General features: G+C 37.9%; 1 long non-coding RNA gene across 3 annotated transcripts; it reads left to right on the top strand.

The window, feature by feature from the left end:
- Positions 1 to 1,584: 1,584 nt before the first annotated feature.
- On the top strand, positions 1,585 to 25,141 carry LOC108531171 (uncharacterized). 3 transcript variants are annotated; one of them, XR_001886073.1, is made up of 6 exons: positions 1,585 to 1,667; positions 10,678 to 10,826; positions 13,581 to 13,653; positions 17,603 to 17,723; positions 18,007 to 18,068; positions 24,662 to 25,141. It is a non-coding gene; the product is annotated as an uncharacterized LOC108531171 (long non-coding RNA). The 3 variants fall into 3 exon arrangements; XR_001886075.1 differs by lacking the exon at positions 10,678 to 10,826 and adding an exon at positions 10,468 to 10,498 and having other exon boundaries at positions 1,587 to 1,667; XR_001886074.1 differs by lacking the exon at positions 10,678 to 10,826.
- The last annotated feature ends 325 nt before the right edge of the window (positions 25,142 to 25,466 follow it).

The following is a 25,466-nucleotide window of genomic DNA, read 5'->3' as shown; positions in this document are numbered from 1 at the left end:
GTGTATAAGTAGACCCCTACAGTTTAAATTACAAACATTCAACTTCTCCAACACACTAGGTTTTTATTCAGCCACAATTCACCATTCAACCCCTGACTCAAGCCTATTCACAATCTAATATCTAGCTTCACTAGATAGAGACACTATTGAAACTGTGGAAAACAGTGTTTTCTGTCACTAAAAAGGTAACTATCTTTAAAATTGAAAACCCAACAATGCCTTTTTGTTACCATAAACAAATGGCAATAAGAACTGCAAAACTTAGCCAGTGTGCACCAATACCAATAGGAAATTATTTTTCAAAGATACCTGCTGAGTCCAGAAGTCAGAAAAGCAATTCCTTATTAAGAAGCATAGGCCATGTTACATATTCTTCTAGCAACAAGATCACACCATTATTGACTTCATTACTCCTAATTTAAAATTGAATGCCATATATTAACTTTCTTAGAACAAGATGTGTTCTTCTATCTGCTGGTCAATTGTCATGGTAAAAGTAATTTTGTTTGAACAAGATACTGATACCATTAGCCAAAAGATTATCATAATCAGTATTCAAATTGCCCAACTATAGGCTCAATAAATTATAACAAAAGTACAAAAATGTTTCACAATAACAAAAATGCTACTTTGCTATCTGCATGTAACACCTAATACACTGTACAATCTGGACAGTATCAGTACACCTTTAATTTCTTGCATATTTATCAAGGTACTTCTGTAAGTTAGATTTTGCATGTTGCAGAAGACAAAGATGAGGTAGACATAGTTTTGGTTTTTAAGGTGCTCATAATGGAATAGAGCTGTCTCTATTTCATTTGTGTTTTTTCAACAGAATTTCCAAAAATCAGTGTTTTATTCATTTATTGAGCTGTCCACTTAAGAAATAACTGTCAACTGTCTTTCAGATGTTAAGCATTTTTCTAATATCACAGAATACAAACATTTAAAAATACAGTCAGGGCCAGGCATGGTGGCTCACACCTGTAATTCCAGCACTTTGGGAGGCTGATGCAGGTGGATCACTTGAGGCCAGGAGTTTGAGACCAGCCTGGCCAACATGGTGAAATGCCGTCTCTACTGAAAACACAAAAATTAGCCGGGCATGGTGGTCCGTGCCTGTAATCCCAGCTACTTGGGAGGCTGAGGCACAAAAATCATTTGAATCTGGGAGGCAGAGGTTGCCATCCGCTGGGATTACGCCACTGCTCTCCAGCCTGGGTGATAGGGCAAGACTGTTTCAAAACAGAGACAAAAACTACAGGCAGGAGCTTGTTACTATCATTATCATCTACTCATGTTATCAAGTAATCAAGTAATAACTTGCTACTTTATTAAGTGCCTACTGTGTGCTAAGATGCCCTCTGGAAGCTTATAATTGTCCTTTATTACGTATTTATTGTTCAGTATGTGCCAGACACTTTATGTGGTGAGAAATGGGAGCGTTAAGTGAGTAGGATTTAAGGTAAAAGGCAGGGTTAGTTGAAATTTTATAGGTCAGGAAGCAGAGAATGATGTTTAAAGAAGGAACATCTAACAAGACTGTATGGCAGAACTAACATCTAATGAGACTGCACTTTTGGCAGAAGGAACATCTTACGAGATTGTGTGTTTGGCAGAAGGAACATCTGATGAAGTTGTGGCAGAAGGAGCAGCAAGTGCAAAAGGTAATATGCTTAAGTGAACTTTGCAGGGTTTACGAGCACTTCACTTTTGCTAGTGTGAAAAGTGTGAGATGTGAGTGGTTGGGAATAAAGTGAATACCTAGCTAAGGCAAATTTATGACTGCCTTTTTTATACTATAGAAGTGAGTAGATCTTATCCTGTAGACCATGAGAAATTTACCAGGTAGAATGCTTTGGGCTGCAAATACTAGAGAAATTTACCAGGTAGAATACTTTGGGCTGCAAATACTAGACGAGATAAATAAAAGTGGCTAAAACAGTAGGGACCAGAGTTGTTTTGGTGGTTCAGTGATATCATCAGATCCCACTTGTTCCTCTTTCAGCTATGCTGTTGTCCGTGTATTGTTCATGGCCCCTTTCATGATTGGCTAATTAGCAACAGCTCCAAAAATCGTGTTCTCACAATACAATATCCAAAGGCTAGAAGGGCTGATTTTCTTCACATGTTTTTTTGAAATAGAGAGAAATCTCAGAATTATGCAGTGGACTTCCTGCAACATTTTATGGGCTGAGTTACATCACATGTTCTTTCCTAACCAGGCACTGGGAAAGCAAATGGAGTTACTGTGATTAGCTTAGGATAACTGTTTCTCTTTTTGGAGCTGGGGAAGCATATTAGTATGGTAAATATCCCGATACTCTTGTGTTTCTCCAGCAAGAAAGAAAAAGAAATGGCGGTTGAGTAGGGAGCCAGCAATGTTTGCTGTATGGATTTATTGGAGAATTTTGAGCAGGGCAGTCACAAAATTTGATGTGAGTATTAGGGCATTCTGTTCATGGTATAAAGCAGAGATTGGCAAGCTTCTACTGTAAAGAGACAGGTGGGAAATATTTTACATCATGTGGTCTCTGTCATATTTACTTAACCCTGCCGTTGTAGTGTGAAAGCAATCATAGATAATATGTTAGCAAACTGGCATAACTGTGCTCTAATAAAACTTTATTTATAAAAGCATAAGGCAGACCAGATTTGGCCTGTGGGCCAGTAGTTTGCTAACTTCTCATATAGAGGATAGATGGAAGGTACCTATGTAAAGAGACTGGGTGACAAAGGAAGCTTTTGCAGTAATTAGAGCTATAGTTTCTTGTCACCAATTCTTGGACTAGTATCAATCTATTATGAGGTTTTTACCCATCCAGTGTTAGGAAGCTTAGTGTATTAGTCCATTCTCACATTGCTATATAGAAATACTCAAGACTGGGTAATTTATAAAGAAAAGATGTTGAATTGCCTCATGATTCCACAGGCTGTACAGGAAGCATGGCAGCACCTGCTTCTGGGTAGGCCTCAGGGAGCTCTGACTCATGGTGGACCACAAAGCAGGAGCAGGCATCTTCACATGGCTGTAGCAGGAGGAAGAGAGAAGGGAGATGCTGTACACTTTTAAACAACCAGATCTCATGATAACTCCTTCACTTACTATTAAATGAGAACAACACTAAGGGGATGGTGCTAACCAATTCACAAGAACTCTGTCCCCATGATTCAGTCACCTTTCACCAGGCCCCACCTCCAACACTGAGTATGACAGTTGACATGAGATTTGGTGGGGACACAGATCTAAACCATATTATTCCACCCCTCCCCTGGTCCCTCCAAATCTCATGCCCTTCTCACATTGCAAAATACAATCCTCCCTTCTCAGCAGTCCCCCAAGTCTTAACTCATTCCAGCATTATCCCTAAAGTCCAAAGTCTCGTCTGAAACAAGACAACTCTCTTCCCCCTGTGAACCCATAAAATAAAAATCAAGTTAGTCACTTTCAAGATGCAATGGAGGCATAAGCCTTAGGTAAACACTCCCATTCCAAATGGGAGAAAGTGGCCAAAATAGAGGGGATCCAGGCCCCACACAAGTCTGAAACCCAATGGGGCCATTATTAAATCTTAAAGCTCAAACAGAAATCTTCCTTGACCCCCTATCTCACATCCAGGGCACACTGTTACAAGGTGTGGGCTCCCCAAAACTTAAGCAGTGCTACCTCTGTGGTTTTGCAGGGTTCAGTCCCCATAGCTGCTCTCATAGGCTGGCCTTGAGTGCCTGCAGCTTTTCCAGGTGCATAGTACAAGCTTCTGGGGGACTTACCGTTCTGTGGTCTGGAGGACAGTGGCCCTCTTTTCACGGCTCCACTAGGCAGTGCCCCAGTGAGGACTCTAAACCCCACATTTCCGCTTTGCACTGCCCTAGTGAAGTTCTCTATGAGGGCTCTGTCCCCGCAGCAGGCTTCTGCCTAGACATTTAGGCTTTTCCATACATCTTCTGAAATCCAGGTGGAGGCTCCAAGCCTCAACTCTTGCACTCTGTGCACCTGTAGGCTTAATACCATGTGGATGCCATCAAGGCTTATGGTTTGCATCCTCTAAAGCAGTGGCCCAAGGTGTACCTGTGCACCTTTGATCCAAGGCTAGAGCTGGAGTGGCTAGTACACAGGGAGTCGTGTCCTGAGGCTGTGCAGGGTGTCAAGGCCCTGGGCCTGGCCCGTGAAACCATTCTTTCATCCTAGGTCTCTGGGCCTGTTATGGGAGGGGCTGCTGCAAAGGTCTCTGAAATGCCTATGAGGCCTTTTCCCCATTGTCTTGGATATTCACACTTGATTTCTTTTTGTTGTATGCAAATTTCTTCAGCCTCCTTGAATTCCTCCCCTGAAAATGGTTTTTTTCTGCCGTATGGCCAGGCAGCAAATTTTCCAAACTTTTATGCTCTGTTCCCTTTTAAATAAATATATTCTAAATATCTCATTTTCAGGTTTTTTTTTTTCTCATTCATATGAACATAGGTTGTTAGAAGCAGCCAGGCCACACTTGAATGCTTTGCTGCTTAGAGATTTCTTCTGTGAGATACATTATATCATCATTCTCAAGTTCAAAGTTCCACAAATCTCTAGGACAGGGACATAATGCAACTAAGCTCTTTGCTAACACACAGCAAAAGTGACCTTTGCTCCAGTTCTCAATAAGTTTTTAATCTCCATCTGAGACCTCTTCAGCCTGGATTTTATTGTCCAGATCACTGTCAGCATTTCAGTCACAATTTAACAAGTCTCTAAGAAGATCCAGACTTTCCCTAATCTGTCTTCTTCTGAGCCCTACACACTCTTCCATCTTCTTCTCCTTAACCCAGTTCCAATGTCACTTTCACATTTTCAGGCATCTTTATAGAAATACCCCACCCTTGGTACCAGTTTTCTTTATTAGTTCCTTCTCGCATTGCTGTGTAGAAATACCTGAGACTGGGTAATTTATAAATAAATTTAATTGGCTCATGGTTCTGCAGGCTGTACAGGAAGGATGGCAGCTTCTACTTCTGGGGAGGCCTCAGAAAGCTTTTGCTTAAGCAGAAGGCAAAGCAGAATCAGGCATCTTCACATGGCCAGAGCAGGAGGAAGAGACAGAGAGAGGAGGTGTTACACAATTTTAAACCACCAGATCTCATGATAGCTCACTATCATGAGAACAGCACTAAGGGGATGGTGCTAACCCATTCATGAGAACTCCGCCCACATGATCCAATCACCTCCCACCAGGCTCCACCATCAACAATGAGGATTACAGTTTGACATGAGATTTGGTGTGGACACAGATCCAAATCATATCACTTATTCGTTTTAACATGTTGGTTTTTTAAACTGGTATTATGCCTTTCTCATTTGTTTTGCTTAATTAAAAAATTAAGAAATATAATTGTTTTTTTCTATAAAAGCTTATGTTTAGGAAATAGTAACATAAAATGTAAACTTTTTTTTTTGCATTTATATTCCCAGTGGCAGTGCAAATATAAAGCAGAGACAGAAAGGAGGTACAGTTAATATAACTTAGTTATTATTGGAGGTAAAAGTTAGGGGCAGAGAAAATCTCAGATAATTACCAGATTTCCAGGTTGTACACTAGCATTTAACTTGGACACGAGTAAGAAGTAGGAAATTTTCAGGTGAATAAAGACAAAAAGCAGCAAGTCAACAGGAATGATTCTTTTTTTTTCTATGCATGTTAAGTTCAATGAAATATTCATATAGGATGTTTTCAGTAGGTAAATGGATAATCAGCTTTTATAGCTAGAGATAAGTCTGAGGTCAGAGATTTAGACTTGGAATAATCTTTTCATAATTATTAGGCAAAGTGGAAGTATTGAATGAGCTTATCCACTGTGGGAAAGATGTAGAATGAGGAGGCCGGTGACAAAACCCTGGGAATATGAACATTTCCTAGAGGAAAAAGGGTTAGTAAAGAAGACTTAGCAGTGGCTAAAGAAAAAAGGAGAGAAAGTGATGCTGCAAAATTTTGTTTTAAATGAGAATTTCGAGGAGGGAGCATCAATTCTGATAAGTGCAATAACTACAAAGTAAATTGGATTAACCTTTTGAAAGCTCTCTCGTGCTACTTTTTTCGAAAGAAAAATTTTAGAGTCACAAGATCTATTATTTATGATTGGTACTTTTGGAGTTCCAGCATGGAAGAATGCACCTACTGAGATCTTACTTAACTTTTTTAATAACTGCAGCAGCTACCTTCACAAGGTGAGGAAAACTGGTCTAGACTGGTGAGTTCACATGCCAACATTTTTTCAGAATTTTCAAAACCTAAAGGTCACAAGTAAGGAAAATGGAGTCTTTCTTATCTGGTTTTCATGGGAATATCTTTTTGTACTCAAGTCCCTGACAAGTTCTTCTGGGTATATTCTCAAAGAAAAATCTGGCAGCAACAACTGGAAGCCACAGTGAGATGCACATATCCTTCCTCTGACATGGAATTATAATACAGCCATTTCAAGTTTTGATCAGAAATAGTTTGCAGAGTATCAGCTTTGAAAAACTGACATCTTTTAAATATTGCAGAAAACTAATGTCACAGAGAAAAAAAAAAGAGGGAATATGCTGAATGTAGTAGTTCTCAGTATTTTGCGGTATTCTAGTGACATCAGTAGAAAAGTCAGTACCTGATTATTTTTGTTAGTGCAATTCCCTTTTCATTTGCCCTCTTGTGACATCTCTGCTTTTACTACCTCCTTTTGAACTTCATCGCTAAGGAAAATACTATTAGAACACATTTCTAACATATGTTTGTTTGACAAATGTGTATTATTTCCTTTTAAAATAATTGGCTACCTATCCTAATGTATATCTGGTAGTCTTTTAGTCCTAAGGCTAAATGAACTTTATAACTGCACTATAATGACAGTGTCATTGATGATGGCCTGCCAAGATTTTAGGTGTCTTTTAGATTGTCAAATACAAATTGTTTTATCTGACATTGTTTAAATGTGAGGTGCTTTTCTGGTATTACATGTTTTTCAGAAATTGGTAATCTCTGATTTAATTAGACTATGTGGTTAAGTGGATTATCACACTTCTAATCATCTATATATGAAAACTCCCTTCCCTCCAAATAAGTTACAAGTTGTATTATTCCTTGATGATCAAATCCACTATTTTGGGGGGAGCAGTGGATAACTCATCCTACATATTGGACACAATTTTTTTTGCACTTTTTGACTTTTTTTGTCAAGAAGTGCCTTTAAGAGGTGAATGCCGTTTAGTTTTATATGAAACTAAGACAGATTAAAAACAAAATAAACTCTATTATCAGTAGTGCAGTATTATACTGTATCTGATGGTCCTGTATTTTTCTACAATTATCCCAGTTACCTGAATAATGCACATTTTATTAATTAATTAATTATTTTTAAGAGATGGGGTCTCACTATGTCACCCAGGCTGAAGTGTAGTGGCTATGCACAGGTGTAATTATAACATACTGCAGCCTTGAACTTCTGGACTCAAGCAATGCTTCTGTCTCAGCCTCCCAATTAGCTGGGACTCCAGGCATGTGCCACTGTACCCAGCCTGATGCACGGTTATTACAAAAATTAATGAAACCCTCTTGAGTTGGAGAAAACTGACTGTGAGCTTTATATTTTTAAATTGTGAATATTGTGGGTACATAGTAGGTATATCTGTTCATGGGGTACATGAGATGTTTTGATACAAGCATACAATGTGAAAAAGCACATCGTGAAGAATGGGGTATCCTTTCCCTCAAGCATTTATCCACTGAGTTGCAAACAACCCAGTTACACTCTTAAGTTATTTTAAAATGAACAGTTATTGTTGACTATAGTCATTCTATTGTGCTACCAAATACTTGGTCTTTTTTTTTTTTTCTATTTTTTTGTACTGATTAACCATTCCCACCTATCCACTAACCTCCCCTCTGCCACTCCCCTTCCCATCCTCTGGTAACCTTCCTTCTACTCTCTATGTCCATGAGTTCAATTGTTTTGGTTTTTAGATCCCCACAAATAAGCAAGAACATGCAATGTTTGTCATTCTCTGCCTGGCTTATTTCACTTAATATAATGATATCCAGTTCCATCCGTGCTGTTGCAAATGACCGGATCTCATTTTTTTATAGTTAGACGGCGCTCCATTGTGTGTGTGTACTATATTTTCTTTCTCCAGTCATCTGTTGAGGGACACTTAGGTTGCTTCCAAATCTTAGCTATTGAAAACAGTCCTGTAACAAACATAGGAGTGCAGATATCTCTGATATAATAATTTTCTTTCTTTTGGGTACATACCTGGCAGTGGGATTCTTGGATCATATATTAGCTTAATTTTTAGTGCTTTGGGGTGCCTCCCAACTGTTCACTGTAGTGGTTATATTAATTTAAATTCCCAGTGGCAATCTACAAGGGTTCCCTTTTTTCCCACATCCTCACCAACTTTTATTATTGCCTGTCTTTTGGTTAGAAGCAGTTTTAACTGGGGTGAGATGATACGTCATCATAGTTTGGATTTGCATTTCTCTGATGATCAGTGATATTGAGCATTTTTTCATATACCTGTTTGCCATTTGTATGCTTTCTTTTGAAAAATGTCTTTTCAAATATTTTGCCGTCTTTTGATTGGATTATCAGATTTTTTTCCTATAGAATTGTTTTAGCTCCTTATATATTTTGGTTATTAATCCCTTGTCAGATGGCCAGTTTGCAGGTATGTTTTCCCACTCTCTGGGTTGTCTCTTCACTTTGTTGATTGTATTCTTTGCTGTGCAGAAGCTTTTTAACTTGATGTGATCCCATTTGTCCATTTTTGCTTTGGTTGCCTGTGCTTGTGGGGTATTGCTCAAGAAATTCTTGCCCACTCCAGTGTCCTGGAGATTTCCCCCAATGTTTTCTTGTAGTAATTTCATAGTTTGAGGTTTTTAAGTTAAGTGTTTGTTCCATTTTGATTTGATTATTGTATTTGGTGAGAAATAGGGGTCTAGTTTTACTTTTCTGCATATGGATATCCAGTTTTCCCAGGACCAGTTATTTATGTTATATATTTATGTCTTGTTATTATTGATTGGTTTATTGTTTAGTCTTTTTACTTAGGATAAGAGTAGTTTACGCACCACAGCTACAGTGTTGTCATATTTTTTGTTTTTCTTATGATTAACAGTGGGTTTTGTACCTTCAGAGGAGTATCTATTGCTCATTCATTTCCTTTTATTTCTGATTGAGGTCCTCTTAGCATTTCTTGAAAGATGGGTCAGGTACTCATAAAATCGCTCAGCTTTTGTTTATCTGGGAACATCTTTATTTCTGCTTCATGTTTGAAGGTTTTTGTTTTGTTTTGTTTTGTTTTTTAACCAGATATACTGTTCTAGGGTAATAGTTCTTTTTTCCTTCAGCACTTTAAATATGTCGTGCCAGTGTCTCCTGGCCTGTAAGGTTTCCACTGAAGTGTCTGCTGCCAGATGTTTTGGAGCTCCATTGTATGTTGTTTGCTTTTTAAAAAGAAATCTTGCTGCTTTTAGGATCCTTTCTTTTTGACCTTTGAGGGTCTGATTGTTCAATGTCATGAGGTGGTCTTGTTTGGATGGAGTCTGCTTGATGTTCTACAACCTTCTTGTACTTAGATATTTGTATCTTTCTCTAGATTTGGAAAGTTCCCTGTTGTTATCTCTTTAAATAAACTTTCTATCCTATCTCTTCCTCTACCTCTCCTTTAAGGCCGATAACTCTTAGATTGACCCTTTTGGGGGGATTTTCCCGATCCTGGCAGTGAGCCTCTCTGTTCTGTACGATTTCTTCTTTTGTGTCCTCCGTGTATTCTCAAATAGCCAGTCTTCAAGCTCACAATTTTTTTCTTCTGCTTGATTTATTATTTTACTAAAAGACTCTGATGCATTCTATAGTATGCCAATAGCATTTTTCTATTTCAGAATTTCTGCTTGATTCTGAGTTAATCTTTGTGTTATTATGAATTTTTTTGCTATTTGAGTTTGATACTGTTCGCTTACAATACAGATTTTGCGAATAATGCCAGTCAATTTGACAGAGATAAGTTAGGATTATGATTATTGAACATAGCAGTTCACTTGTAGGTATCACATTTTTATAAATCCCATTCTCTATTGAATTTGATAGATGCAAAGAAGGGAAAGTAAGAATTCTTAAATTATTAATTGGCTATCAATAATGTAATTAATATTAATTTTAGTATAGTCTCCAGGTATAATCTGAAAAAGAATACTTGGTAAGAAAGCATTAATCTTATGCTTTAAAAAACAAGTCTAAAGCATTCATCAAAGTGTGCATAATTTTTAAAAATGAAGACGGCAGAGTCTTGTTGTATTATCCACTTTGGTCTCAAACTCCTGGGCTCCTCAAGCAATCTTTCAGTCTCAGCCTCCTGAGTAGCTGAGATTACAGGCAGGTACCGCCAGGCCCTTTTAGGCTTTCAATATTCTAAGTTTTTCTATTGTTGATTAAAATGCATTTCACTTTTTTTAAAAATAGTGGATGGGCGTTCTGAAGACTCTGCTATCAGGTAGGATTCACAGATTTTTAAAAATTGTGTGTTAACTAAGGTAATACAAAGAAAAGAAACTAACATCTGTTGAGTGTTGTACTCTGGGCTAGAAACCATATTATATGCTTAACTCATACAGTCATCACAACAGCTTTGCAAACTATCCAGGCTGTTATAACCAACTTTTTACTCATTAGGCAGCTGTGGTTCAGAGAGGTTAACTGGCCATGATCCGATAATTAACAAGCAGCTGACCCATGATTTGACCATCAGCTTGCTGGACTCCCAAGCTCCTTCTCTGTCCCTCAGCATAGACTGATAGATACCGTGCAGCCCTGCGATCAAGGTACAGGTACAGATTAGATGAATTCAGAAAGTCAGATCTGGTTATATATTAACTCTGGCTCACACACTTTTCCTTAGAAGCCTGTTTAATTCAAGAGTTTGTCCTAATATACTGAACAATTTCGGTGGTAACCAGTGCCTCGTTTTTACCCTCAAAGGTTTCAGGGCAGGTCTCATTTAGCTATAGCCACAGGACCATGGGTCTTACATAAGCAAGACCAGGCAAGTCCTGAAGAGGAATTATTTTCTTGTAAGTGAAGGGTATCTACCTATAGACCATGTTATGATAAGTATATTTCACATCTAGTCAGAGGCTGTTTCTAACTGATTTCTCTACTTACTGACTTCCCAGTTTTCTCTTTAGTTTGACTTGCTTGGTTCCATGAAGCTTTTCCTCAAAATCTGATTTTCTATAATCTTTTCTTGCGTTTTAACCTTCCTCTCTGCTTTCCTTGTTTATTTTCTATTTTTTTTTCCATTTCTTCCAGCTAAGCATTCCCCCTTTCTCTAGAGACAGAATCAAAAGCACATAGAATTTCAGGATTTTAAGGAATCTTAGTGAGAAATTGAAATATCCTCTAGTACTTCAATCTGTGGTTAACGCCCTGGTCAATTGGTCGCTCAGATGGAGAACCTGAAACTTAAAGAGGTTAAAGTTACTTATTTGTTTATAGGAAGTGGCAGAAATGAGAGTGGAACTCCTGAGCTCCTTTGAAAGCTCAGTGCTCCTCCTTTTTTTTATCATCCTGTTGGTGGGTTTTTTTAATAATAGAAAGGGAAAGTGGGAATAGGGAAAACAGTGGAAGAGGAAACGATAGAATTAACTGGTGAACCTAATGGTAGAGGATAAGAATGAAATTAGTAGAGAAAGGCCTAGTTTGAAGAGAAGCAACACTGAGTTAGGTAGGAATAGGGGTTATAGAAAAGAGATCAGAATATTAGAGTTTATGACAAATTTGATAAAGATAAGTTATAGGAATGAAGCATACAGGATATTGGGAGTTATCTAGAAAGGCATATTAAAATAGGTTCAAAGGAGTCCTGGACAAGTTGCTGCCTTTTTGTTTGTTAAATTGGAGCAAGTGACACACTTCAAGGTTTCACCACACCTTGCAGAGGGTGTCTCAGAGCCCCTGCAGTACCAGGGGCCTGGAGGTTGCTGAACTACATAGATCTGTGGCCCAGGACAGCTGTCCTCCCACCTGCCTCTTTTTCTAATCCACTGACATCCTTCCCATGCCCGTGTAGGCTAGGGCAGGGGTGGGACTGGCTGGCAAATAAGTCACGGAGCTTCAGTTGAGTGGTTGTTACCACATCTATGCTGGGGCAGATGACAGATTCCCTTTAGCTTGTTTTCCAGGAAATAGAGAACTCCTGGTTTTGGTAATTGGAACCCACCCCTTTAGGAGTTTGTACTTTCACTGGCTGAGTATTTAAAGGTGGAGGTTGCCACAGAGCCTTGCAGAAGAGGAATCTACAAGTGGGAACCCATAGGAAGGAAGATAGATAGTCCTTAGGGAAACAGAGGTACAACTACCAGGACTGTGTTTTTCCAGCAGTCTCTCTCCTCGGTTATCTGAGAGCCTCTGAAAGTTTTTAAAGGGCTTGCTAGTTTATGTGAACCTGAATAGGGCAGGACTTATACAGGGAAAATAATTGGATTTTATAATTTTTACTGTTTTAATCCTTCTGGGAATAGTATTTTTAATAACAACATACATTTGTCCTCTGCCTTTTGTATATTTAGCTTTTAGGCTCCTTGTACTGTTTCAGGGTAAAGGGAAGCAATAAGGGCCTTCTGAACTGATTTTCACACTGAAGAACCGAGACGGCCACTGTCAAGTGACACAGATTAATCTTTGAACCAGAGATAGATAATGGAGAAAAGACAGTTTTTTTCTTTTTTCTTTCCTTCTTTTTTTTTTCTTTCTTTGTTCTCTCCCTCCCTCCATTTTTCCTTCCTTCCTTCCTCCCTTCCCTTTCTTCCCCTCCCCTCCCCTCCCTTTCTGTTCCTTTTTTCCTTCTTTTCCCTCCCTTTCTTTTTTCTTTCTTTCTTCCTCAGAGTCTCACTCTGTTGCCCAGGCTGGAGTACAGTGGTGTGATCTTGGCTCACTGCAGACTCTACCTCCTGGGCTCAAACTGTCCTCTCACAGCAGCTTCCCAAGTAATTGGGACTACAGGTGGTATGTGTGTCACCATGCCTGGCTATTTTTTTTCAGGGCTGGGTTCTCGTCATGTTGCCCAGGTTGGTCTCCAACTCCTGGTCTCAAGCAATCTACCCACCTCAGCCTCTCAAATTGCTGGGATTACAGGCATGAACTACTGTGCCTGGCTGAGACACTGTATCTTTCTACCTTTTTTAAGGTTATCAGATTTGTTACAGTTCAGATAACAAAAATTATGTAAGCCGTTAATTGGATTTTCAGTTCAGCCTCCAGGACATACAGTTTGTGAAGACCTATTATTCTCAGGCTCTGCCAGTAGCTCTGGCTGTCATGATTTGTTCTGGAACTAAAGGTGTCTTCATTGACTATATTTGATACGTTGGGAGAGGTGGAAGGAGGTAACTAAAATCTTTTATAACAGGTTAAATTTTAATTGTATTAAGAAATATTATTTAATATACAGATAGCTGACCTCTCACCTGATTTGTTTGTTTGTTTGTTTTTTTTTTTGGAGGAGACATCCAGATATGATTTTGGAAATTATTTTAAAGAAATGAATGCACTAATTTTATGTATATTTTGCTCCAAAGGTTTTCTGGCAAACAAACTATTGATTATTTATTGCCTACATCAGATTATGAAGACATTGATTCTGATATCAAGGTAAAAATCCTCTAATGAAATTAATTTTCTCATTCTGAATCTAGGTTTCTATATTTACTTTTAAAATTTAGCAGTGGTCTACTTATTGTTTTATGTTTGTAATGAATAGTTGGTTAGAGAAAGCCTTTTTTAGAAATATGACTAGTTAATTTTTTTTTTTTTACTTTGGTAAATAAGAAATGATCGTTAAATACTAAGAGGGTGAGGGTAAAACAAGAATGGCCTGGAAAATACAATGTAGCAGGAAAATTAGGTTAAGCTTTCTTACCATAGAGGAAATTTGACACATGGTCAAGGTTTATTTTGATAAGTATTCTTACTGTGACTTTTAAATCATGCACACCTTTATGATACTTATGGCTAATGAAATCTTTAATGGATCCAATTACTTATTATAGTAATCATGGAATCTCCCAAATGCCTTTCATTGTCAAACCTATACAGGAGATAGCATATCAGCATATCATTTCTTTTTTTCCTTGGACACTTACTATTTTGGTATCATGTACTTGTTAAGAGAGAGCTTTTTCTCTGTTTCTATCCTTGATTGAGTAGTTAGACTAAAATAATATTAGAAATTACAGAAATTTGGCCAGGCGCAGTGGCTCACGCCTGTGATCCCAGCACTTTGGGAGGCTGAGGCAGGTGGATCACTTGAGACCAGGAGTTTGAGACCAGCCTGGGCAACATGATGAGACTCCAACTCTGCAAAATATAGCCAGACTTGGTCACATACACACCTGTAGTCCCAGCTACTTGGGAGAGTGAGGTGGGAGGATAGCTTGAGCCCAGGAGGTGAGCCAAGATTACAGCAGCCTGGCCTACATGTTGAAATCCTGTCTCTACAAAAAATACACAAACTAGCCAGGTGTGGTGGTACACATCTGTAATCCCAGCTACTCAAGAAGCTGAGGCAGGAGAATCACTTGAACCCAGGAGGCGGAGTTTGCGGTGAGCTGAGATCATAGCCCTGCACCCCAGACTGGTGACAGAGTGAGACTCTGTCTCAAAAAAAAAAACAAAAAAAATGTGGAAATTTAGTTGAGTATTGTGGCACATGCCTGCGGTTCCAGCTATTAGAGAGGTTGAGGTTGAGGTGGGAGAATTTATTGAGCCCAGGAGTTAAAGACCAGGCTGGCCAACATAGCAAGACCTTTTCTCTAATTAAAAACGATTGTGGAAAATTAGAAATGTACATTTTCTTCTCAAACTCTGTATTACAAAGAGATTCCACTGTGTTTTCCAAGTCATTTCATTAAGAATACACTTTTAAAACTCTTCATCTAAATGAAGAATACATATTTTGCCCAATATAACAGCCAGTTCTAGAAGCAGAGACTCTTAATAACCATAGAAGACTTTAATTTCATTTTTTTCATTGTAGTTTGTGAAAATATCAACTCAAAATCCTTGTATTATATACTTAAATTTTAAATTTCAGAAGTTTTTGTATTTAGCTACTTAAATAATCATTTAAAAACTCCTGCATTAGTGTGAGCTACTGGAGGTTAGGAAAAATATTTGTTTGTATCCCGGAGTACCTAGAATAACATCTTGCATGTAACAAGCTTCTAATATTTTGGAATGTAAATAAATTCATGGACAAATGGATTTCTATACAATGGAGGGTTACAAGTAACATAATATACATAACTAATAAATCTATTACATTTCTAAAATATGGCTTATATTTGTATTTCCCTTTTTTGCGTGTGAGACAGAGTCTTACTGCGTCAATCAGGCTGGAGTGCGGAGTGGTACAATCTCGGCTCACTGCACCTCTACCTCCTTAGTTCAAGTGATTTTCCTGCTTCCACCTCCTGAGTATCTGGGATTATAGGCGTGCACCCGCCATGCTGTCCAGGCTGGTTTCAAATTCCTGACTTCAAGTGATCTACCCGCCTTAGACTCCCAATGTGCTGTGATTACAGGCATGAGCCACCATGCCCGGCCTGTATTTCTTTTTAATGTATACGATGCATAAATTCAGATGTGTTATATTGTAAACATATGCCATAAAAAAGAAGAAAATGAGTTAGAAATATGCCATCACTAGAAAAGATGATCACAGTATATTTTCTAGTATCTTTCAACTCTAAGCTTAGATTAGAATTTTAGATTTAAAAATTTAAACTTTTTTGAGCTCCAACTCATGTTCTAGCCATCTTTTCAAGCCATACGTTACTCTGTAGAATTCCAGTTACTAATTCTTTGTCCAAGTGGAACATTTCTTTTTCCATTTTTCCCTCTCTATAGTAATAATGTTCCAGCTTTCAGGTAGTGGTAGCTGATCATGTTTAACTAATTTAATATATCGTTTTATAGTATAAAATTAAACTCTTTATTACAGCAATATTTGCGAAACACTAATTTTGGAGTAAATACTGCTCAGTATTGTTAGGGATATACTATGAACAGAGGTCTCTATGATATATCTGTATTTCTCCATGAACCTTCCTGTACTTGATGACATTTCCTTGGTTCCTGCTTGAAAATTATAGATGTATTTGAAAACTTAAATCATCAGCTTGGATAAACTTAGCCTAATTTTTTATACTAGATCCTTTCTCCAATTTTTAGCTACCATTCTATATGGTGTAAATAGGAGATTAGAATTATTAGTATGTTTTTTACAGAGGAATAAGAAAGCTATGCAATTTTAAAAACAGGGCTTTACATTTCTCTCTTATGTTATACTAGTGCTGAAAAATGCCTCATCATTCTGTAATCACAGAAGCATTTCTCTTCTACAGTTTCAAACTTCAGAATTTTTAAAAGGGGATATTCTGGCAGCATTTTGAATTGATGTTTTAAAATTAAAATTTTCACTCAATTTTAAGTGCATGTTACCACAATATTCCAAAATAAATGTTTGCATGCATTAATAAAAGTATATCTTATATTTTGAAAAAAATGTTGAAATATGTAATTGCAAAATTGAATCTCATAATTTATTTTCTGTACTTATTTTCATTTTCAAAATTTCAGAGTTCTCTATAGGCTTGCATGATTTAATTCTACTGATTTTGACCCTTTTGACTTTTTGTGACCTACTGTCATCTGGTTTTCCTATCCTAGTAAATAACACCTAGTAAGTAGCACTGAAATGTCGAAGCGGGAGAAATTTTGGGTTCCAGCCCTCCCTCAAGTCACCAGTCCAGTCACTCACCAAGCTCCATATTTTCCACGAGCTTACTATTTTTATATCTTACTACTGTAATTCACTCTCTGACCCATAATTTTGAAATACTCTTGTCTAGTTTTGTCCCCCTCACCATATTCTGTTTGTGTAACTTTACATTGCTGCCAAGGTGACCTTTCTAACATGTTTTTATTATGATCTAACTCATCTACTTTTGCGTGGATCCTTATTACATCCTGGGGAAAGCTCACAGTGTAGTGAGATACATAGGATGCATATTTTTATGTTTTGGCCTGATTCTCCCATTTTATCTCTTTATCTCATTCACTCTGTGTTCCAGTTTTATCATTACTTTGGTAGCCCTCATTTGCCATGCCATTTCAGGCCTCTTTTTTTTTATTTTTTAATTTTTTTTTTCTCATGCTGTCCTGTATAGGCACCCTAATGTCCTCACTCTACACTTTGTCTCTCTTTCAAAATCGTCCCTATCTTTGCAGCATTTCCTGAACTTCTCAGGTAGAACTGACTGTTAGCCCTTTTGTGCCCTTACTGTACTTTGTTCACTTCAGTTGTAGAACTAGTGAATTATACTTTTCTGTTTTTATTTGTATATATTTCTACCCTCAATCAACTATGAGGCAGACTCTATCTTGTATATACATATTCAACTTCTCCCAGGATATTGCCTATGATTTGATAGACACAGTGAATGTTTGAGGTCTTACTGGTTGAATGATTGAGTGGTGGAGTGAATAAACACAATGTTTCCTGAAGTTTGCTGTTGTTGTTGTTGTTGTTTTTTAATAGGATGGAGCAATTAAGCCAGCAAATGGACAAAGACAAAATGATACTGGTGTTATTGCAAGTGCCCCACAAGAATACACAAATAATGACAGTTTAATTTTGGTTCACAAAAACAACAGAAGTGGTAAGTTAGTGAATATCTGTGAGAATTTTTTAATGCTTACATGCCATTATAAAAACACATTAAAGTATGTCAGACTCAAATACAATATTCAGTTCTTTGAAATATTTTCCCTGTCTTTCTTCATATTACCAATTTCTTCCTAAATCTACTTTAATCCTCTGAATTTCTATTTTGCTCTTCTACTTTATTGAAATATTTGTGAATGCATACAGCCTTGTATATGTATTTAAAATTCAGGGTGATGAGTATTCTCATAACTCTCTTTGTTCATAATGTTTTACAGATACAACACCCACATCAGGATCCGGACAAGACAGAAATATGGAATCACTTTTGGATTCTGAGGTATTGTGTGTTGTTTTTGTTGTTACCATTTTAAAATACAAGCATTGAGTGATGTTAAAACGTAAAAGAAAATGCTTTCACTTTGCTTTCTCACTGCTGTTTGTGCTTATAAGGAATTATTTTCTTACATTTTCAGCCCCTAACTAATAAAGCAGTAATGGACTGAGTATATTGCTACTGCATAGTACAATTCTGCTAATTTGCAGAATTCATTTAAGAAGTCAGTGTAGTACGGTTCAAAAACAAAGCTCAGAAGTCACAAGGAATGAGTCTGGATTCTTAAGTAGAAGGGTTGGTAAATGCTAAGAGCGGGTAGAGATGAAGATAATGGGCTTTTAAATACATTGTCATGCAACAATTATAGTGGCTAAGCTTTCTTACCGTAGAAGAAATATGAAATGTGGCCACGGTTTATTTGGATAAGTATTTTTACTGTGACTTTTAATTCATGCAAACAGGTCCGGTGTGGTGGCTCACACCTGTAATCCTTGCACTTAGAGAGGCCGAGGTAGGCAGATCACCTGAAGTCAGGAGTTCGAGACCAGCCTGACCAACATGGTGAAACCCTGTCTCTACTAAAAGTACAAAAATTAACCAGGTGTGGTGGCGGGTACCTGTAATCCCAGCTACTCGGGAGGCTGAGGCAGGAGAATCACCTGAATCCAGGAAGCAGAGGTTGCAGTGAGCCAAGATGGCGCCACTGCATTCCAGCCTGGGCATCAGAATGAGACTCCATCTCAAAATCAATCAATCAATCATGCTAACATGACTTATAAAACTTACCATTAACTAAATCTTTAATGGACACAGTTACTTACAGTAATCATAGAATCTCTCTAGTGCTTTTTATTTCTAAAACTGAACAGTAGATAGCATATTCTTTTTTTCTTGAACGCTTATTATTTTGGTATCATATACTTTCAAAATGTTTTTATTTTAATTTTTGTGAGTACATAGTAGGTGTATATATTTATGAGTTACTTGAGATATTTTGATACAGGCATGTAATATGTAATAATCACATCAGGATAAACTGTATTGATCACCTTGAGCGTTTATCCTTTGTGCTTCATATAATCCAATTATATTCTTTTAGCTATTTTAAAATGTACAATTAAGTTGTCTTTTACTGTAGTTGTCCTGCTATGCTAGCAAATCCTGGGCCTTATACTTTCTGGTTTTTTGGTACACATCAATCGTCCCCCAACCCCACACTCTACAACTATACTTCCCGTCCTCTGGTAATGATCCTTTTTCTCTCTATCTCAATATATTGAATTGTTTTGATTTTTTGAACCCATAGATAAGTGGGCAATATTTTTCTTTCTGTGTCTGGTTTATTTGACTTAACATAATGATCTCTAGTTTAATCCCTGTTATTGCAAATGACATTTTCCTTAAATTTGAAAAAAAAATTTCAATAGTTTTTGGAGTACAGGTTGGTTTTGATTACATGGAAAAGTTCTCACACAGTGATTTCGGAGATGTTAGTGCATCCGCCACCTGAGCGGTGCACACTGTACCCAGTGTGTAGTCTTTTATCGTCCAACACCTTCCACGCTTCCTCCCCAACTCCCCAGAGGCCATTAGGTTGTTCTCGTGCCTTTGCGTCCTCATAGCGTAGCTCGCACAGAACATACAGTATTTAGTTTCCCTGAGTTAACTTTACTTAGAATAATGGCCTCCAGCTCCATTCAAGTTGCTGCAAAAGACATTATTTCCTTCATTTTTATGTATGAGTAGTAGTCCATGGTGTCTATATGCCAGATTTTCTTTAACCACTCATTGGTTAGTGGGCACTTAGGTTGGTTCCGTATCTCTGCAGAAGTGCTATCTGGGAGTCAGGGACTAGAGTGAAAAACCTCAGAACTTTACTTGGTGTTCTGTTGTACTGTGGCTGAGCTGGGCCTCATACCACAAGGTGCAGTGCTTCCCACTCTTACCTCTCCTGTCCGATAGCCGAGGAGCCTCGCCCTATGGCCAGTGCCACCACAGGTTCTTAGGGGGCACTGCCAGGCTACCGCTGATGTCCACAGGTTCTTAGGGGGCACTGCCAGGCTACCGCTGATGTCCACAGGTTCTTAGGGGGCACTGCCAGGCTACCGCTGATGTCCACAGGTTCTTAGGGGGCACTGCCAGGCTACTGCTGATGTTCTGGTAAGGCCTGAGGGCTCTTCAGTTAGCTCGTGGTGAATGTTGCCTGGCCTGGCACCCTTCAGGGGAGTGGGCTCCCATTTGGCCCAGGGATGGTCCAGAAATGCTGTCCAAGAGCCAAGGACTGGAACTGGGGACCCCAAGGGCCTGCTTGGTGCTCTAGCCTTTGTGGTCCAGCTGGTACTTAAGATGCAAGTCAAAGACTCCTTTACTTTTCCCTCTGCCTTTCTCAAGCAGAAGGAGTCTTTCCTTCTAGCCATTACAGCTGGAAATATCCTGTCTCACTTGAAGCTAGTGTCAGTGTTTCACCCAAGACCTCAACATAATACCTGTGTATCACTGCTGGTTATTCAGGGTCCATGGGCTCTTCAGTTAGTAGGCGATGACTGTTGCCACGAATGAGTTCTTGCCTTCTCCAGGGAGCTCCCTGTGGCCCAGGGAGTATCTAGAAACACCATATCAGAACTGAGGCCTGTAAGGGGGGACTCATGATTCTGACCAGTGTCCTGTTCTGTTGTAGCTGAGCTGGTATTTAAGATACAAGACAAAGTCTACTCACTGTTTCCTTTCCACTCCTCCAGCGGAAGGAATGGGTCTCTTTTGGTGCCCCAAGCTGTAAAGCCTGGGATTGGAGGAGGAGTAGCACCAGCACTTTTGTACATGCCCCGCCCCATTGTCCTCTGGCTTATAGCACAGTTCAGCACTTGGACCCACCTGGGAACTGGAGTCCTTGTGGCTTAGACTACCTTTCAGGTTTTATGTAGGGCCCTGGTACAATTTAGCATGGCGGTGACAAGGCTTGTGGGAACTCAAGTTGTGGTTACTGGGATGGGTGATTCCCCTCTGGCCAGGGCTGGTTTAAACGCTTTCTCTGTGGGTGGGCATCAGCTGAGTTTATTCCAGTTTTGCTTTTTGCTATAATAGGGCAACACTGAGTTTAATGCAACATCTCACAATTGCTTTACCCTCTCCCAAGTGCTCAGATTCTCTCTGTACCATGCTACCACTGCTGGGGGATGTGGGAGTGTTAACATCGATGATTCCAGACTGTTTTTCCTACCTCTTCAGTGCCTCTTGTAGTCGTCAGAAGTTAAAACCAGGCACTTTCAGTGTTCACCTGATTTTTGGTTCTTACAAAGGTGTTTTATTTCTGTAGGTAGTTGTTAGATTGGTGTCCTTGTTGGGAAATAATTGATGGAGCCTTTTATTCTGCCATTTTGCTTGCCTCCTTTTTTTGGTATCATACACTTCTTAGAAGAGAAGTTTTTTATTTTCTGTTTCTATCCTTGGTTCTGTAATTAGAATAAAATCATATTAGAAATGATGGAAATTTAGTTGGGAATTGTAGCACACACCTGCAGCTGCAACTATCCAGGAGGCTGACGTGGGAGAATTTCGTGAACCCAGGGGTTAACAGAGGAGTTAATTTCTTGAACCCAGGAGTAATCAGACCAGGCTGATTAACACAGTGAGACGTTTTTACTAATTTAAAAAAATGTGGAATTTTAGAAATGTAAATTTCCTGTCTCAAAATCTGTATTACAAATATATTCCACTGTGTTTTCTAAGTCATCTCATTAAGAATATACTCAAAATTCTTCATCTAATTGAATAATACATATTTTGCCCAAAATAACAATTCTAGAAGCAGACTCTTTGATAATCATATGTAAGACTTTAATTTCAGTTTTTTTGTATTGTATCTTGTGAAAATATCAACTCAAAATTCTTGTATTCTTAAATTTTAAATTTCAGAAGTTTTTGTATTTCACTATTTAAATAATCATTTAAACACTCTTGCATTAGTATGAGCTACTGGAGGTTAGGAAACATATTTGTTTGGATCCTCGAGTACCTAGAATAACATCTTGCATGTCACAAGCATTATAATATTTTGAATGTAAATACATAAATGGACAAATGTATTTTTATGTAGTGGAGTATTACAGGTAACAATATGCATAACTTACTCAATAATTAAATCTCTTGCATTTCTAAAATATGGCTTAATCTGATATAGCCTTTTAATGTTCAGGATGTATACATTCAGATGTGTTATGCTGTGAAAATATGTCATAAATAAGAAGGAAGTGTGTTAGAAATACACCATCAATAGAAAAGCTGGTTACAGTGTATTTCCTAGTATCTTTCAAGTCTTAAGCTTAGAATTTTAGATTAAAAAATTTAAACTTTCTTGAGCCCCAACTCATGTTCTAGCAAATCTATCTTTTCAAGCCATACATTACTCTGTAGAATTCCAATTACTAATTCTTTGTCCAAGTGGAGAGTCGATGGAACATTTCTTTTTCCATTTTTCTCTCTCTGTAGTAATAATGTTCCAGCTTTCAGGTAGTGGTAGCTGATCATGTTTAACTAATGTATCATTTTAGAGTGTAAAATTAAACTCTTTATTACAGCAATATTTACAAAACACTGATTGTAAAGACTGAACAGTATTATCTAGGTGATACTATAAACAAAAGTCTCTTTTGTGTATCTGTTTCTCCATGAATCATACTGTACTTGATTATTTTGTCTTGGGGCTTGCTTGATAATTATAGATGTATTTGAAAACTGTTCTGTTTTAGAAACTTTTATTTTAAGTTTAGGGGGTACATGTGCAGGTTAGATATAGAGGAAAACTAGTGTCACGGGGGCTTGTTTTACATATCATCACCCAGGTATTAAACCTAATAATCATTAGTTATTTTTCCCGATCCTTTCCTTCCTCCTACCCACAGTACATTCCAGTGTCAGCTGTTCCCCTCTCTGTGGCCATCTACTCTCATTATTTAGCTCTGACTTATAAGTAAGAACATGTGGTATTTGGCTTTCTGCTCCTGTGTTAGTTTGCTAAGGATGATGTCCTCTAACTCCATTCATGTTCCTGCAAAGAACATACATAATCTCATAATTTTGTATGGCTGCATAGTATTTCATGTGTGTATATGTACCACATTTTCTTAAATCATCAACTTGGATAATCACAGCTTTATTTTTATGCTAGATTCCTTCAGTTTTTATTTTGATTATTTTTGGGGGAACAGGTATTGTTTGGTTACATGAATTAATTATTTAGTGGTGATTTCTGAGATTTTGGTATACCCATCACCCAAGCAGTGTACATTGTACCAAGAATGTAGTCTTTTATCTGTCACCCTCTACTTTCTCCTGAGTTTCAAAGTCCATTGTATTATTCTTGTGCTTTTGAGTCCTCATAGCTTAGCTCCCACTTCGGAGTGAGAACATACAATGTTTGGTTTTCCATTTCTGGGTTACTTCACTTAAAATAATGGTCTCCAACTCCATCCAGGTTGCTGGGAATACCATTATTTCATTCCTTTTTATGGATGAGTATTATTCCATGGTATATATGTGCCACATTTTCTTTATCTACTCATTGATTGATGGGCATTTGGGCTGGTTCTATATTTTTGCAGTTGTGAGTTGTGCTGCTATAAACGTGTGTGCAAGTGTGTTTTTAACATAATGAGTTCTTTTTCTCTGGGTAGATACCCAGTAGTGGGATTGCTGGATAAAATGGTAGATCTACTTTTAGTACTTTAAGGAATCTCCATGCTATTTTCCATGGCGATTGTATTAGTTTACATTCCCAGCAGAAGTGTAAAGATGTTCCCCTTTCACCACATTCACTTCAACATCTATTTTGTTTTTTTAATTTTTAGATTATGGCCATTCTTGCAGGAGTAAGGTAGCATCGCATTGTGGTTTTGATTTGCATTTTCCTGATAATTAGTGATGTTGAGCATTGTTTCATTTGTTTGTCGGCCGTTTGTATATCTTCTTTGGAGAAATGTGTATTCCTGTCCTTTGCCCACTTTTTGGTGGGATTATTTGATGTTTTTTCTTGCTGCTTTGTTTGAGTTCCTTGTAGATGCTGGATATTAGTCCTTCACTGGATTCGTAGTTTGTGAAGATTTTCTCCCACTCTGTAGGTTGCCTGTTTACTCCGCTGGTTATTATTATTATTGGTTTCTGTTGCTGTGCGGAAGCTTTTTATTTTTGCTCATGCTGCCCTGTCTAGGAACCTTCCTACTTTGTCTTTGTCACTCTTCCTCACTCTGCTTTATCAAACCTTCCTCACTCTGCACTTTGTCTCCCTTTCAAAATAGGGCCTATTATATTCGCAGCAGTTTTTCAGCTTCTCAGGCAGAACCGACTGTTGTCCCTTTTGTGCCCTTACTGTACTTTATTCACTTCTCTTTTATTACTAGTGAATTAGACTTTTGTTTCTGTTTTTTTTTCTCACTCAAATATAAGGCAGAATCTGTCTTTTATATGTATGTTCAGCTTTTCCCAGGATGTGGCGTATGATTTGATAGACACAGTGAATGTTTATTGTCTTAACTGGTTGACTGAGTGGGGGAATGAGTGAATACATTCCTGAAGTTCTTTTTTTTTTGCTTTGTTTTTAATAGGATGGAGCAGCTAAGCCAGCAAATGGAAAAAGACAAAATGGTACTGATATTATTGAACGCGCCCCATGAGAGCACACAAATAGTAACAATTTAATTTACTGAATGTCTCTGATAATTTTTTAATGCTTAAATGCTATTTTAAAAAAACTTACTTAAATATGTAGACCCAGATATAAAATCCATTTCTTCTGGATTTTTTCATGCCTTTCTTCACGGTGCCGACTTCGTTTTCATAAATCTGCTCCAACCCTCTGAATTTCTTTGTCGCTCCTTCAGTTTATTGAAATATTTATAAATGGATATTTGCATATGTATTTAAAATTCAGAGCGATAAATGTTCTCTCATGAATGTATCTGTGAATAACATCTTATGACATTTTACAGCTGCAGTGTCCTCATCAGGCTCAGGACAAGAGGGCAATGTAGAATCACTTTTGGATATGAAGTATTAGCTGTTGTTTTTTGTTGTTATATTAAAAAATAAAACCATTCTGTGATGTTAAATCATAAAAGAGGATGCTTTGACTTTACTTTTCGCCTCATAGTAGAATTCTTCTAATTTGCGGGGTTCATTTAAAAAGCCAGGGTAAAACAGTGAAAAAATAAAGCCTTAAAAGTCAGAAGGAATCAATTTGGGTTATGAAGTTGAGTTTATGTAAAAACTAAAGAATTATTCCAGGTCAATGTAGGGCCACATGTATGACTGTATGGTATATCTGGGTGTGTATGGTATATCTCATCTCTAATGAGATTCAGAGAAAAACCGTTTGGACTGTAGTTTTTCACAACTTGGAACTTGAAGAGG

Source organism: Rhinopithecus bieti, unplaced genomic scaffold (assembly GCF_001698545.2).
Source record: "Rhinopithecus bieti isolate Rb0 unplaced genomic scaffold, ASM169854v2 scaffold_8350, whole genome shotgun sequence".
Classification (NCBI taxonomy): domain Eukaryota; kingdom Metazoa; phylum Chordata; class Mammalia; order Primates; family Cercopithecidae; genus Rhinopithecus; species Rhinopithecus bieti.
Note: the sequence above shows the minus strand (reverse complement) of the source record. Positions and strands in the feature narration are given on the sequence as shown.